Raw genomic sequence first — 12920 nt, 5'->3', positions numbered from 1 at the left:
TGCAAAGCAGCTTTACATGAGAAGATGTAGAGGAGAACACAGAAAATCAATAGATAATATAAGAAGTAGAGATAGTGGTTAAACCGTACAAGCGAGCATATTAATAATGGAACGTATACAGTAAAGTGCTAAGTTAAGCCAAAGTTGGCTGACTCTCCCTGGGACGAAAAAAACCCCTAGGAAAAAAAACCCAATGGGAAAAACTCCTAGAAGGACAAAAACCCTTGGGAGGAATTAATATATATTTATATATATATATATATATATAGATACGGTAGAGATAGGAGGCGGGTAAGCGAATTAAACTGGTTTAGCCGGTGGTCGTTGGTCGGGCATCGGCTGGTCATCACGTTGAAGGACAGCCAGTGGATCAGTGATGCGATGATCTTCACAGCAACAGGAACTGGGTCCGTTTGTCTCATTGTCCTCATGGTGGAGGACGAGACAGGGAGAGAAAAACAGAATTTCTATTAGCGTAGGGGCTGTTTGCATGTAATGCAAGTGTCAAACATTATAGTGGTTCAAGTCAGCTCGGTTCCAGACAGGCTAACTATTGCGGCAATAGTATATTACCCATATGAGGTATGTGAGTGCTTTGTTCTAGACAAACTAACTACTGCGGGAAAAGTACATTTACTGGACGTATTATGTGAATGCTTTGTTAAAGAAGAATGTCTTAAGTTTAGATTTAAATTGATCGACTGTGTCTGATACTCGAACATTATTTGGTAAATCATTCCAGAGCTTAGGGGCTAAGTATGAAAAGGATCTACCACCTTTAGACACTTTTGATATTCTAGGGATAATTAATTGACCTGAATTTTGTGAGCGCAGTTCACGTGATGGATTGTATTCTGATAGTAGTTCTTTAATATACGAGGGCGCTAGTCCATTTAAGGCTTTGTAGGTGATTAGTAATATTTTAAATTGTATGCGATATTTAACTGGTAGCCAATGTAAAGATGCCAGAATTGGACTGATGTGGTCATACTTTTTAGATCGAGTAAGCACTCTTGCGGCTGCGTTTTGAACCAGTTGTAGCTTGTTTACCTGATTTGCATGGCATCCCCCGAGTAACGAGTTACAATAGTCTATTCTAGAGGTCATAAAAGCATGGATAAGCTTTTCTGCGTCTGATGCAGACAGCATATGGCGTATTTTTGAGATATTACTTAGATGGAAGAATGCTGTGCGGCAGACGTTGGAGATATGACTATCGAAAGATAGATTGCTGTCGAACATTACGCCTAAATTCTTAACCGTGGAAGATGGCACCACCGTGCAGCCATCTATGGGCAACTTGTAATCCGACATATTATGTTTGTAGCGATTCGGTTCAATAATAAGTATCTCTGTCTTATTGGAGTTTAGCATAAGAAAGTTATGTGCCATCCAGTCCCTAATATCACTAATGCAGTCTGTTAGCTTAGAAAACTGGTGGGTTTCGCTAGGATGCGACGAGATGTAAAGCTGGGTATCATCCGCATAGCAGTGAAAATGTTATGTTATGTTATGTTTCCTGATAATGTCTCCTAGAGGTAACATATATAACGAGAATAGGATAGGGCCTAGAACTGATCCCTGAGGTACGCCGTATTTAACATGGGAGTGATATGACTCTTCCTCATTTACATAAACAAAATGATATCGATTGGTTAGATACGATCTGAACCAGGCTAACGCCTGACCACTGATGCCAACATAGTTTTCTAGTCTATTGAGTAAGATTGTGTGATCTATTGTGTCAAAGGCTGCACTAAGGTCTAATAATATAAGGATTGAGATTTCACCACGATCGGATGTTAATAGGAGGTCATTTGTAACTCTAAGCAGCGCTGTCTCTGTGCTATGGTGGGGCCTGAATCCTGATTGGAACTTTTCATATGTATTATTATTTTCTACGAATGTGCGTAGCTGGCTTGCCACTACTTTCTAAAATATTAGAAAAAGAAAAGGTAGATTTGAGATTGGTCTAAAGTTATTAAGATCTCCCTGGTCAAGGTTTGGTTTTTAATGAGCGGTCTAATAACTGCTAGTTTAAAAGCTGTTGGAACGTATCCTAATTCTAGAGGTGAGTTAAAGATATTAAGTACCGTGTCTGACACTACATGAAATACCTCTTTTAGTAATTTTGTGGGAATGGGGTCTAGTATACAGGACGATGATTTGGATGACGTTACTAGTTTAGAGAGCTCTTCTATTGTAGTAGGATTAAATGACTCAAGATGTTCGTTTGGTAATCTAGTGGAAAATGTACTACTGGGTAGAGTGGTGGCTGCTTGCGTAGTTTCTATGTTTTCCCTAATAAACATAATTTTGTAAGTAAAGAAGTTCATGAAGTCATCACTATTGTGTTGGAGTTTACTATTGGTTTCTGTTTGTTCTTTGTTTCTAGTCAGTTTCGCAACTGTGCTAAATAGGAAACGAGGGTTGTTATGATTTTCTTTAATAAGCGTACTGAGGTAGATCTGGCAGTTTTAATAGCCTGTCTGTAGTGTTGAACACTCTCTTTCCATGCTGAACGCCATACCTCTAACTTTGTGCTTCTGTAGTTTCTTTCCATTTTTCTAGATACTTTTTTAAGGGCTGCAGTATGATGGTCATACCAGGGAGCTGGCGGTTTTTCTTTGATTCTCTTTTTTCGAATGGGAGCAACGGCATCCAACGTGCTAGAGCAGACATTGTTCAGGTTTACTATTATAATATCTAGATCTTCACGGTTATCTGCTACATGTTTCATTTGAGACAGGTCTGGAAGAGTGCTAATAAAGCTATCTTTAGTGGTGGAAATTATTGTTCTGGCTAATCTGTAGCATGTTGTAGACCGAGCGGTCCTATCTAGAAGTATTGTGTATGACAGAAGGCAATGGTCTGAAACGGCATCGCTCTGGGGTGATATTTCGATGTCATTAATATTGAGTCCGAGTGACAGAATTAAGTCTAGTGTGTGATTACGAGTATGCGTGGGCCCCGACACGTTTTGTTTAATGCAGAGAGAATTTAGAACATCCATAAACGCACGTCCTAATGCATCTTTTGGATTATCCACATGGATATTAAAATCACCAACAATAAGAGCTTTATCTACAGTGACTGTTAGCTCAGATAGGAAGTCTGCTATTTCTTTAAGAAAATCTGTGTGGTGGCCCGGAGGGGTATATATGGTAGCTTAAATGAACGAAAGCCGTTTGTTGTTGCGATCTGTGCTTTCCATATTTAACAGTATTATTTCAAACGAATAAAATTTTAGGTTGGATTTATGGTTTACTTTGAATATTTTATTGTATATTGTAGCTACACCACCCCCTCTCCCTTTTAGACGAGGAACATGTTTATAATAATAGTCTTGTGGGGTGGATTCGTTTAAACTGGTGTAATCGTCTGCTTTAAGCCAGGTTTCTGTTAAACAGAGTGCATCTAAGTTTTGGTCAGTAATTATTTCATTGATAATTGGTTCTTTATTGGTAAGCGATCTAATGTTAAGAAGGCCGAATTTTAACATTTAAGTTTCATCTGTTAATGTATTGTGTTCTAATTTTATGTTAATAAGATTTGTACGAGACGAGGTAAACGGTGCTCTGTATTTATTTGTTCGAGGAACAGACACAGTCGAGATGTGTTGGTACTCTGTTAAAAAAGGCTTTATGTGCTGGGATATATGTGATCTTGACATGTCAAGGCAGCTAACAGACTGATGGGTAAGCCGATCTGTCTGTTTCCTGACCTGGGCCCTGGATAGTCAGACAGTATCAAAAGTAAGACTATTGGTCAGATTTCTAGAGAGTATAGCACTTCCTTCCGGAGACGGATGGAGGCCATCTCTCTTTAGCAGGTCAGGTCTTCCCCGGAAATGCTTCCAATTGTCTATAAACCCTACGTTATGCTGAGGGCACCACTTTGACATCCAGCCATGAAGAGACACTAATCTACTGTAAGTTTCATCCCCCCGGTAGGCGGGGAGGGGACCAGAGCAAATTACATTGTCTGACATTGTTTTTGCAATTTCACACACCTCTTTTATAGTATCTTTGGTGATCTCCGACTGGCGGAGTCTGGTGTCATTCGTGCCAGCGTGAATAACAATCTTAGAAAACTTACGGTTAGCATTAGCCAGCACTTTAAGTTTGGATCTAATGTCAGACGCTCTGGCTCCTGGTATACAATCGACTATACCGCCTGGTGCTAATGCCGGGACACAACTCCTCCACAGCTTCCCGCTCTGGTGAGGAAAGGTCTGAAAAACATACATCAGATGCCAACGTTCCTGAGTATAGAATCTCCAATAACCAGGGCACCTTTAACAGATGTCTCAGCCGGTGTATTGCTGAGTGGAGAAAATCTGTTTGATATTAAAACAGGAACGTGATTTGGATGCCGAATGTGACTAGGCCGCCTGACAGTCACCCAGTTAGTCAGCCGCCTTGACTCTGAAGTCGGAACCGAGCCATGTGTATTACGCTTAACACTAGGCGCACCCGAAACAGTGTTTGTAACATTAACATTAGCGGTCTTACTGTCCTCAACTAGCGTTCGGATGCGCGCTTCTAGTTCTGCAACCTTCTCCGTCAGCCTTACTACTTCAATACACTTAGCACATGTAAACCCCTCTATGCTGACGGAATAAGCTAAACTGTACATGTGGCAAGTAGTGCAGGTTACAATGACAAGCGGAGTCTTACCGTTTTCATGCTGGGCGATGGTGTCTCCGTTCGCCCGAACGCGGTCCGTGAAGCTGCATCGAGATGGGTGCTCGCTCGCTGCGTGCCTCGGTCGTCTCCGGGTGCCTGGAGCCAGGGTGATGTGAGGCACGCTGTACCGCCTGGTGCTAATGCCGGGACACAACTCCTCCACAGCTTCCCGCTCTGGTGAGGAAAGGTTTGAAAAACATACATCAGATGAGTCCGCCATTAGATCGAAAAGGAAGGCAGATTTACAGTAAACAGACAGTGAGCAAGTGCTAACTTCAATCGGCACGTTTGTTGATGCTAGCGGGCTATATGCTAACACTAGGTGTTTACTAGTGATAGATCGTTTTACTTATTAATACTGTTCAATAATCGAAGAGTACTAGTTAAAGTATTCCTAAGATAAACTAGTACGTTATATTATATAGATAGGAACGAGATAGTAAGAAAATAGGATTTAGATGATGAACTCGACGGAGCTCCAATGCACGGAGCAGCGTTTCCCCGTTTGCTAATGCTAGCGGGCTATATGCCCACTGCTCGCCTGTGCATTATATGCACCAATGTCTCCTCAATTTAAATATTTTTATTTTGCCATAGAAACAAGTCAAGACTTTATACTTACGCCTACCTTTGGCTAGACATAAGATTTAGTCTCTAACGTATGCTGTGCCTAGATGGTGCAACAGGTGTAAATTCTACATAGGACATAATGCGTATTTTAAGTTCAGATTACATTAGCATCCGGCCCAAGATAATTTACAAATAAAGAATTACTCTTGGTCACACTCCATGACCTGGTCTGGTATTTTATGGGCTGGATCTCATTGCCTTTGAATGCTGTGCTGGTACTTCAGCATGTACCTGAGGCATTGGTGAGGTATTGGTGTTCTGTTCTTCCACCCTTACAGCCGCAGATGTGTGTACATCTTCCGTGGGATCTTCATTTCTGCTAAGAACATGGCAAAAGTTTCTGCACTACACTTGACCCTCTGAACTACAAACATGATGGGATTTTTGTGTATTGGCATGGTGAACAACAACAGCTAGTTTCCAAAGGCCATGCTAGTGTATGCGAATGAGCTGTCCAGTGTGTAGTTGTGACGTGGACAAGCTGAGCGATAATAATACTTTTTCTGATGCTGCTGTTTACTCCATTGTAGCATGCCTCTGTGAAACTGACAATCTCAGGTAGGAGCTGCTGGTTTGTGGTTGGCACTATGGATCACGATCTCCGACTCATGAGGAGCTGGGCTGGAGACATGAAGAGGTTGTCAACAGGTGTGTTCCTATACTCTACCCAAATGAGATAGGGATCAGTCATGAGGGCCAATGTGTGTGAAACTTAATGTTTTTGCAAAGTCTTCAAAGTCTTTGCGTTGATATTGTGGACCTTTTAATTTCACTGGTATGCCATGTCTTGCGAAAGTGACTAAGCTTGCTGATGACAGTGGCAGCCGTAGTAGTGTTGAGTTTGTCTAATTGGAAGAAATGTTTATAGTACTCTACAGTAATCATGTATTCTTCATTGTTCCAGGTGAAGAGGTCTGAAGCTAATACCTGCCATGGTCTGATTGGTATTTCATGAGGAATCATGGGTTCCTTGGTATTTGAATTATGTTGCACCAGGCAAGTACTGCATCTTTCGATCATGTTATTATCTGCTTACACATTCCTAGCCAGAATAACATTTCGTGCTCTTAGCTTAGACTTCTCTACGTGTGCGCATATCTTTTCTGTGTGAGGTCAGATATGGCTATTTTCTCATCTTCACTGGTCAATGAAAGTTTGTCTTAGAAGTCAATAATGTATGTGGGAAATTGTCTCCTCTTTGCAGGCCATCCATCCAAGATCATCTATTTGAGCTGCTGAAAACTGCCTCGGTACGGATCTGTTGCAGCTTTGTGTCACTGACTGGTAAGTTTTTATAATTAAGTGAATCTACATGTCCATATCTTTGCTGAGATTGTCATGTTTTGTTGCTATGGACTTTCTGGAGAGGGTGTCTGCCACAGGAATCTCCTTTCCTGTTCCGTGTTTGATGTCATATTTCTAGGGCTGTAGAATCATTCTTTAAAGCCGTGGAAGAGCGGCATCTAGTAGGGCTCAATGAAATCCATTTAAGTTTTGTCCCAAATTCAGTTTTATTATTCTCAAAAATTTTCTGGATTCTGGTTTTAACAGTTAAATTAAATTTCAGTAATCAAAAGCATACGTTATCAACTGAAAACATTAAACCAATACAATTTAACATCAATTTATTGAAAGTTTTATTTAATATTAAATACCGGATTATGTATTTTGGCTGTCACAGTAACCGCAACGAACTACAACCATCCTACTGATAAGCAACCAAATGTTTAGTTTTTTTAATCCTCACTATACTCATCTTGTTTTACTTTTCAGGCATCTGTATTAAATGTAAATATATTAGTTATGAAGTCAGTAAATAATCTATGATATAACATTAGCAATAAATACAAATAAAACACTGCACAGTCCTCACCCCACAGCTTGTGGATTTGCGCAGGGCTCTTGAGCTGTTTTAAATAATTGGGAGAGTAAGGGGCTAATCACACCAAACGCTCTTTAAACACTTGGAAACGCAAGGGGCGACGCACTGCCTTTTTTAAAAAAGAGCAGTGTGACGCGGATTTTTTTATATTGCTATCAACCAACGAGTCAGCTGCCTTGTCAATCAAATATTGAGGCGTGATATTGTTTTGCTATTAACTGTCATATTAGCAAAATTTTTTAAAAGAGGGCGCTTGCTCTGACCTTGTTTGAGGATGAGAGGTGCACAAACACGCAGTAGAGAGTGAGAGAGTGGAGTTCAGTTCTTCAAAGCAACTGTAAACATCCCTCAACACACACCGTAAGGCCCGCCTCTTCCCCCCATTTGATTGGACAATATAAAGATGCGAATGACGTCGGCTGCTTTCCGCTCTCAGCGCTCCTTCAAAAGCGTGTGCTGCGGCTGGTGGAAAAAACGCAAGGCGTTCAATGCGTATAAACAGCGCGCAAACGCTCCCTGCCCATAGAACATCATTCAAAGAAGGTGCCTGCAACTGCCATAAATGGGTTTGGTGTGATTTGCCCCTAAGAGTGATTCTTAGCTTTAAGAAATTTGAAAACTTGCTTTTATACTTAAGTTTGAAAGTAGGAGTATTTTTCATGAATTTTTAGTACTTTAGACAAAAATGGCACTTTCAGAAGCTTGATAAATATGGGAACAGTAGTCCAACTTGAAACTACCCACCCAGCAAAATCTGGTTGAAAAGACGTCGAAACGACGACTTCTCCAGACGTCTTAATGACGTGAAATTCTGGTTGAAAAGTGAAAGGTGAAAAGACGTGTTTTTCATGCTGTTGAAAAGACGCCTATAAATTGACGTCTAGAAAAAGGCTAAATTTGGTTGAAAAGTGAAAGGTTAAAGGACGTCTTTTCATGGTCGTTGAAAAGACGTCTATATAAGGGCTAAATTTCTATATTTTTCCTATGTCTTTCCAAGGGTTTATCCTCATTTTAAGAATTAATATTATATAATACATTATACTATTATTATTATTAGGCTAATACGTATCTCAAAATAGGACAGCTAACAAAAAGGTAATACAAATTTATATTTCAAATATGACGTGAATATTTCATTAATTGTTTTTTTTTTTTTTAAGCCATAATATATCCCTCACCTGGCATGGTTAAGGTTCTTACCTTCATGATTCTGTTGTCCCACTTTTTGACTGCTTTCTAATGACACAGAAAACCTTTTGTGTTCTGCTATTTATACCAGAAACTGCCTTTTACATGCATGTGATCTGAGATAGGCATACACGCATACGGAATTGTTTTAAAATTCAAATACAAAGTACTATCACAAATTCACATATATCACAAATACAAAATACTGTGTGGAAAAATGTATTTAAATACAAATACGTGGGAAAAATGTGGGCACAATGGACAAAGTGTGGGCATACTGAAGGAAAATTGTGGGACCACTGGGCATTTTATGGGCGAACTCTGAGCACATATCTGGGTCTTAAAACCCATAAAAGCTTAATTTCATTTCTTAAAGTACAAAATAAGCTTGGCTGAATAATTAGACTTGTTGAAAGTAGCAGTAACAAAAAAAGGCAAACTAAAATGTTCAACGTACATTTCTTTTACCCCTGGGTATACAAATGTTAAAGGGGTAGTTCACCCAAAAGTGAAAATTCTGTCATCATTTACACACTCTCATGTTGTTACAAACCCACATAAATTTCTTTGTTCTGATAAACACGAAGGAAGATATTGTAAAAAATGTTTGTAACCAAACTGTTTGTGTAAATGATGACATAATTTTCCTTTTTGGGTGAACTATCCCTTTAAGAAAATGTAGGAAATTTGCTTGTGGATTGAATATTAAATGACTTTTATTTAACCACATGAAACCACTTATTACTAAACAGAAAAAGCAGGTCAAAGAACAACATGTCTCCTCATGGGCACCAGTTGATATTTTCTCGTCCGATTCTTTCTTCATCCTGCTCTCGGTCACTCCAGGTGTGTTGTCCTGGTTTATAAATATAAATCGACGTCTTTTCAACGCCATGAAAAACACGTCTTTTCACCTTTCACTCAAATTTAGCCTTTTTCTAGACGTCAATTTATAGACGTCTTTTCAACAACATAAAAAACACGTCTTTTCACCTTTCACTTTTCAACCAGAATTTCACGTCATTAAGACGTCTTGAGAAGTCATTGTTTCGACGTCTTTTCAACCAGATTTTGCTGGGTGGGATTGTTCTCTCACTCTTTCTCCACGCAGTGCATTAATCCTCGTGTTCATTCATATAAACTTCAGAGAAACATAATAAACAACATACTCGTTCGCTCACTCGCTCTCTCTCACTCACTCACTCTCTCTTGCAGTAAGGTAATTAATCCTCATCTTCAACCTTTAGACCAGTGTTTCTCAAACTTTTTCAGCCCAAGGACCACTTTATCTTCCAATTTTTTTCTGAGGACCACCTAACAAAATCTCACTCTAACACGCCCCCAAAAAAACAACATAATAAGAACGATAAGATAAATTTAATTTTAATATGCAACTGTTTTAAGTCAAAAACTAATTTTATAAACACAAATTCAATGGCATGTTCAGAAATTATTATATGAATTTTATTTCATTTGAAAAAGTAAATGTGAAATGAGTTACAGCTTAATATGAACAACAAACTGCACATGTGAAAAAAAAACTGCAATTAAACATACTAATAGGTTCCACTTAATGTCATTCCAAAGAGCCAATAGTTTAAAACTGAGGTGGTGGGTATTAGGGGTGGAACAGTACACAGAAGTCCCGGTTCGGTTCGTACCTCGGTTCAGGGGCCACGGTTCGATTCACTTTCGGGACAATGGAGGGAAAAGCAAAACAAAAATGAAGAAGGCATTTTTTTTAGTACTTAAGATAATCTTAAAAACATAGGTGTCCTTATCAGTGTTATTTTGAGATGTCATGAATATGAACTGAAATGCATTTAACATACTATCTCGTATATCAAAAATGTATACCACTTTAAGTAATCTTGTACTCATCTTTCATACAAATATGGGTTCAAATGTATTACAAGTGTTACCTAAATACATTTTAAAATTACATTTTGGCCTTATTTCATATTAATGTATTAATGTATGAATTAATAGGTGTGTACGACTTCACGAGGCGCTGCAAGAAACGACAAGTGGATGACGTCAGAGTAACGCGAGAGCGATTTGAAATCAGCCTCCTCCGTAAGATTTCTCACGGTACTCTGACGCTGATGGCGCTGCGTAAAGTTGAGCACACTTTAAAAAAGCAGCTGAACTCGACAGAACTGCGCCTCGTCCATTAATTGTATATTAGCAGGACAATTTATCTCCTACTTCTCAGCGTGAGAAATACAAGGTGTGGCGGCATGTGAACTGACTGAAATGCCTGTGTCAAGGTGAATGCGTGAGACTTGAAAGCCCCGATTAGATGCATTTCCACTCACATACCTAACAACTGCTGAACAACGCCGACGCACAGTCCTCGTCTTTTCCACCACTCTCTCGCCTGTACTACTGTAACTGACTGGAAAACTGAAGTTTTGCCAAACTTGTGATCTTAAAGAGGCTGGCGGAGCGTCTAACTCTTGTGGAACACCACTTGCCATCCTCGCTATCGCTGCTCACTAACTGACTGGACCGGCGTCGACCTGACAAAAAACTGCAGAGTGCCAGAATGTAGACGGGCTCTGATAGAGCGCATACATAGGCGGAGCTCGGCTGCATCGGCCCCAATCAGAGCTTCAGAGCTAAAGTGGGGCAACAGATTAGCTGTCCATAAAGAACCCGCGGATCTAACAGTAGTTCCGCATTACATTCATTATTTTGCACGCAAGTTTTTTATTTTCATACCGTGTGTATTCTCCGTTTAAATTCATGCACCGAACCGTGACCCCCGTACCGATTCGGTTCGAAATGAATACATGTACCGTTCCACCCCTAGTGGGTATATGAAGTCTATGATTGAAAACTATGGTAACAATAAAATGCTGAAAAAAATTTTCCCCTTAATGTCCAAAATCACTGAAATTACAGGAATTTTACACATGAAACAAAAACTAGTACATTACAAAACAAACAGATCTGTGGATTTTAGCTGCTTTCAGTTGATGCTTGATCCTTCTTTTGACTCTTCTTTGGTTTAGCCACCAATCCATTTTTACGTTATTAAAACATAATGGCAAGAACTGATATCACAGTTTCACAAGTGGATTAAAAATCTACTTAAATAAGTGATGATTCTATAAACACTTGCCTAGTGTAGGTCATCTTTTGGCGGACCACTGGGGGGGTTTGGCGGACCACTAGTGGTCCGCGGACCACACTTTGAGAATTACTGCTTTAGACTATTAAAACTACAAGTTATAAGATTGTAGGCTACTGTGTTTGAGGGAATACAAACGGTCGTGCTGTCAGTCATTCTTTTTCTCTGAATCTTGCACTCGCTTCATGGTTGGATAGCGCAGATGAAGGAGCGGGATCATTATAATAAGATCCCCTTAATACGTCATGGGGGGAGCGAAATCCGAATGACCTATATATTCACATGCTTGCAGAGAGAGCCTTACCAAAACAAAGTTACAGGGTTGCTATTTTTCATGTTTTCTGGGTTTGTAGAAGCACTAGAGACCTGATTATAGCACATGGAAAAAGTCTGATTTTCATGGAATGTCCCCTTTAAGACATCTAACGTTAATGTCATTGTGGATAAGCAAGTCATCATTGAGCTGACATATCAGACAACAGTTGTTGGAAAAGGCAGTGTTTTTAAGATGGAAATATAACAAATAAAGTTAAAACAGCCATAGAGTCCGGTCTCTTAACTTTCCACCGTCAGTCATCGCGTCTTGAGACGCGGGCGTGAGAGGCTCACGTTGTGGACCAAAACGCGAATATAAACATGTGACACAGCTGCTCGCACCAGTCACGTGACTCGTGCTCTGCAGCTCATGCTGTATGAAACAGACGCACGCACATCAATTCGTAACTGTAGGGCCTGTTGTCTAACTAACTAAATGTATTCTAGAGATGTCTTTTTTACAGACTACATAAAGGGCCGGATCAAATTACCTTGGGGGCCGGGTTTGGCCCGCGGGCCGCCAATTGAATAGCCCTGACTTACAGTCAAATAATGCCATTACATTTAATGGTCTATCCATGTATTTCAAGATTCAAGATTTTTTATTTGTCACATACACAATTATATAGAGCATATATAATCAGCTGTGAAATGTGATTCAGGTCTGCTCCAAGGACAGTGCAATTATTAAAGTAAACAACACAGTTGAACAATATACATAAATATAGCTATAAAAGGAATGGAATGCAAGTAAACAATAAAAATATGAGAGAAAATAAAAAATTAAAAGTAAAAGGATATAAGGATGTATACTGTAGAATTAAATAATGAATGGAAAATAATTAAATAATGAATGGAAAATAATGTGCATGAAGGTACACAGTAGTCTTAAATATTAAGATACACAGGTGTGTACAAAAGGCAATGTGAATGTGTATTATACTGCAGTCTTAAATATTAAGATACACAGGAATGTACAAGAGGCAAATGTGCAAACAGGTTGACACTTTCAGTATGTCAAAGTGAGGTAGTGAATGACTTTCTGATAAAGTGAATATTAAGTGTAAACATGATGACGATA

Source organism: Misgurnus anguillicaudatus, chromosome 8 (genome assembly GCF_027580225.2).
Source record: "Misgurnus anguillicaudatus chromosome 8, ASM2758022v2, whole genome shotgun sequence".
Lineage (NCBI taxonomy): Eukaryota > Metazoa > Chordata > Actinopteri > Cypriniformes > Cobitidae > Misgurnus > Misgurnus anguillicaudatus.
Note: the sequence above shows the minus strand (reverse complement) of the source record.